General features: G+C 34.4%; 1 long non-coding RNA gene across 1 annotated transcript; it reads left to right on the forward strand.

The window, feature by feature from the left end:
- Window positions 1-730: 730 nt before the first annotated feature.
- Window positions 731-2,086, forward strand: LOC108380726 (uncharacterized). The gene is made up of 2 exons (XR_001849581.1): window positions 731-865; window positions 2,002-2,086. It is a non-coding gene; the product is annotated as an uncharacterized LOC108380726 (long non-coding RNA).
- The last annotated feature ends 1,285 nt before the right edge of the window (window positions 2,087-3,371 follow it).

Consider the following 3,371-nt stretch of genomic DNA (forward strand, 5'->3'; position numbering starts at 1 on the left):
GTACGGTAAACTTTTTTTGGTTGCTTGTAAGCTCGCACGCTCTACTAAATATGACAAGATAATTTATTATATTTTAATTACCATCAAATAAGTCAATCAATTAACTAACTCACTTTCCAAATTGTGAATGAACTGCCAGTGCTAAAACACAATTAATTGAAAATATTTCAGCGCCACTTGCGAAGTGTTGGACAAAACCACTTAACACAATTTCCTCAAAATGAAATTAATATTATTACCAAACTAAATAGCTAATAGCTGCAGTCAGCGAGAGAGTCTGCATTGAATAAGCAAACAAAAATAAAAGCGACAAAAATATACGAATTTGTGGTCGGATTGCATGCGAAATTGGCGCAGTGAGCAATAGGAAAAATCGGGTGGCTGCGTAAAGAGCCAATTGTAAGTAAAGCAAATGTGGCAAGTAATTGGTAATAACACAAACTAAGCCATGCTTGTGGCAATCACCTGAACAATGGCAGTCTACGCCAGAGAGAGCTTAAGGAACGTTGTGGGAAAACGAAACAGCGGATTTGAAGCTTCGAACTGCCGCAAGCAAAGTGGGAAAAGCAGGCGCAAAGTAGTGCCAACATGTTGTGTAGAGCAAACGAGAGAAATCTCAGCATAGTTGGCCGCTGGTTCGAACGACTAAGCTTGGTGCTCGCGCAAAGCGCCCGGGTTCCTTGGCCACTTGCCGCGACAACAGATTTCAGTTGACTTTTACCACCTGAACGTGTCGGTTGTTAGCAACGCTTAAACGCAACTCGTACCGCCGACTTTTTGTTAGCTTCCGTTTGCTTTTTTTTTTATTTTGTTGGCTTCTTCCCTGCTCTTGGCTTTCCTGCTGCATTCCGAACGGTGGCTTACGGTAGGCTTTGACAGCTGTTGCATCAGTTTCGGTTACTCATAAGCTCGCTGATCGAACACTCTGGCAAACAGCCACTAAGCGAGTTGCGAGATACGTTGTGGCGTTTGATTTAGTCGTGCGAGGCAAATGAACGGGTGCGCATGCGCAGACGCTAATTTTCACTTTTTTTTTTTGTTAATAAATATAAAAGAGAAACTAGCGTGTGAATTAAACAAAAATTATTTTATAATAAATGAGGAGTATTTTGATTGAATTCAATGAATTTTTGGTGCTTTTTGCAAATGAAGTGATACCAGAAAATATTTAACGAAAATTTTGTGCTAAGAACCTTTTCGCGAAAGATATTTAATATAGAAAAACCAGTAAACAAATCAGTGGTACTCAAATGTTGCAAGTTCATGCAAATGAAATCAAGTTCAAACTCAACCTAAATAAAAATGAAATGTGTACATAAATAAAATTTTAAAACTAGAAAGACGAAAATCACTGCACAGCGTCATCGCGCACTGAAAGAAAGCTGTAATAGTAGAAAGGCGGCAAAGCAACAACGGAAGAAATGAAACGTCAAAAATAACGTTGAAACGTTGCTGTTATTGTTGATGTTGTTGCAAGTGCTGCTGCTGTTGCAGTTGTTAGTGTAGTGTGTTGTTGATCTTGCTGCCACCGCGTGTAACGGTGACATACTTACCACTACGAGTTTTTGCAGTCGACGACTTCACCTGTTTGCTGTTTCGGACTGTTTCTGACTGAAAGCAGCATTAACCGCTTAAAAAGACATAATTTAAAGCAGCCGAAGCAAAGACCTACAAAATATTGTGCACAAAAAATATTAAAAAAAAGTTACTAAAGTTGGCTAAAATTTATGTCAGCACAGAAATTTTTAGCAATTACTTTGAGTGTGTAGTGAAAAATATAAAACATAAAGCAAGCAAAATTAAAAGTTAAAAGTACCAAATATAAACTACAAATAAAACGCAAGGCATCTCTTCACTCGTATTTTTCATTTGCGCATGCGCCCTTTTTTGCATAACCTTTGTTACAACTATTGTAATTAAACTCAGCCTGCTTGAAGGCAGCTCACCGTTCAGTGCGTAATACCCGAAATATATTTTTTTATTTATTTAATCTTTTTGCAGTGTTTTAAGAAGCTTGTAAAAGAACAAAAAAAAAAAACTTTTGGTGTAACTTTGAACTTTTTCTCTATAGAGGAGTTTAGTTTAAGAACAAGCGTTAACAACGACTTTAAACTGTGAGAATAACAGTTCAGGTGTACAAACAACAACAACACCAATTAAGCTGCAATGCCGCACATACGTACACAGCTGATCCTGGTGATCATCAGCCTACTGGGCTATCACGCACGCATCGATGCACAAAAAACAGGTGAGTTTTTGTGAAGGAAAATTCTAGTGTAAAAAAAATATATTGAAGGCAAACAAAAAGACATGCATAATTTTGCCAAGTATTTGGAACTTCAGTTCGCCGAGGGGCGACAGACATTAGAAAAATACACCTTTATTTTGGATATTCATCAGAGCCGGAGTCGATTCCCACCAAGTGGTAGTATGCAGCCGATGTAATATGTATTGTGGCTCCCTACAAGGCAAAATATTAAAAAATATGCATGAGTCACTCCATTTAAAATCGTCCAATGGCTGGAATCAATCATTTTGAATTTCTATGAACTTAGGTCAGAACTTTTATTTTATCATATAAACAAGTTCTGCCAAAGAAAAAAAATTTAAAAATTTTCAAAAGCTCACAATTTGGCAATTTCCTCAAAAACTAAAAATGGTTCGGGTCTCCTTTTGAAACATATATTAAAAAAAAAAATTAAGTGTAAAAAAGGAAAACCCTAATTTTTTCACACAGTATCCTCTGACTGATCTTAAAAGATCCTGAATCTTTCAAAAAGTTATTTTAAAGATAAGAAAATCTTGAAATTTGAAAAATTTTAAAGACAAATTTTCTTATTCAATACCTCTAAGGGCCAAATTCACAGTGCATAGTTAACTGATTTTAAAAGATTCGGATTTTTTTACTTTGATTTTTTTTCGTAAACTCTAAATTAAAAAGAAGTTTAGATTAAAAACAAATAGTTTGATATGGCAAAAAAAAAGTTAAAAAGTACATAAATATGTATCTTAAAAAGGCATCTCGAAAATTGTTGATCTGTTGGGTTCATCAAAATTTTGTATAAGGTTTTGCTTCTACGTTTTATTTATTAATTTCAAGATTTTGTAAATTTTTTTATTTTTCGATTTTTCTTATACATATTATAGCGCTAGATTCATCTTTAAAAGGAGATGATAACTATTTTTGTAACTATAATAATTTTAAGATATTCAAAATCAAAAAAATTTGCGAAGTCTGGTAAATTGTTGCATTTAAAATTTTACAAAACTTTTGAAAACCCATTTAATTTGTTTTCCTTTGGCAGAACTTCGTTGTATGTTAAAAAAAGTTCTGACCAAAATCGGAATGGCTATAAACTTTATAATACAAA

Source organism: Rhagoletis zephyria, unplaced genomic scaffold, assembly GCF_001687245.7.
Source record: "Rhagoletis zephyria isolate East Lansing unplaced genomic scaffold, Rhagoletis_zephyria_1.1 Rzeph_scaffold_20180, whole genome shotgun sequence".
Taxonomy (NCBI): Eukaryota; Metazoa; Arthropoda; class Insecta; order Diptera; family Tephritidae; genus Rhagoletis; species Rhagoletis zephyria.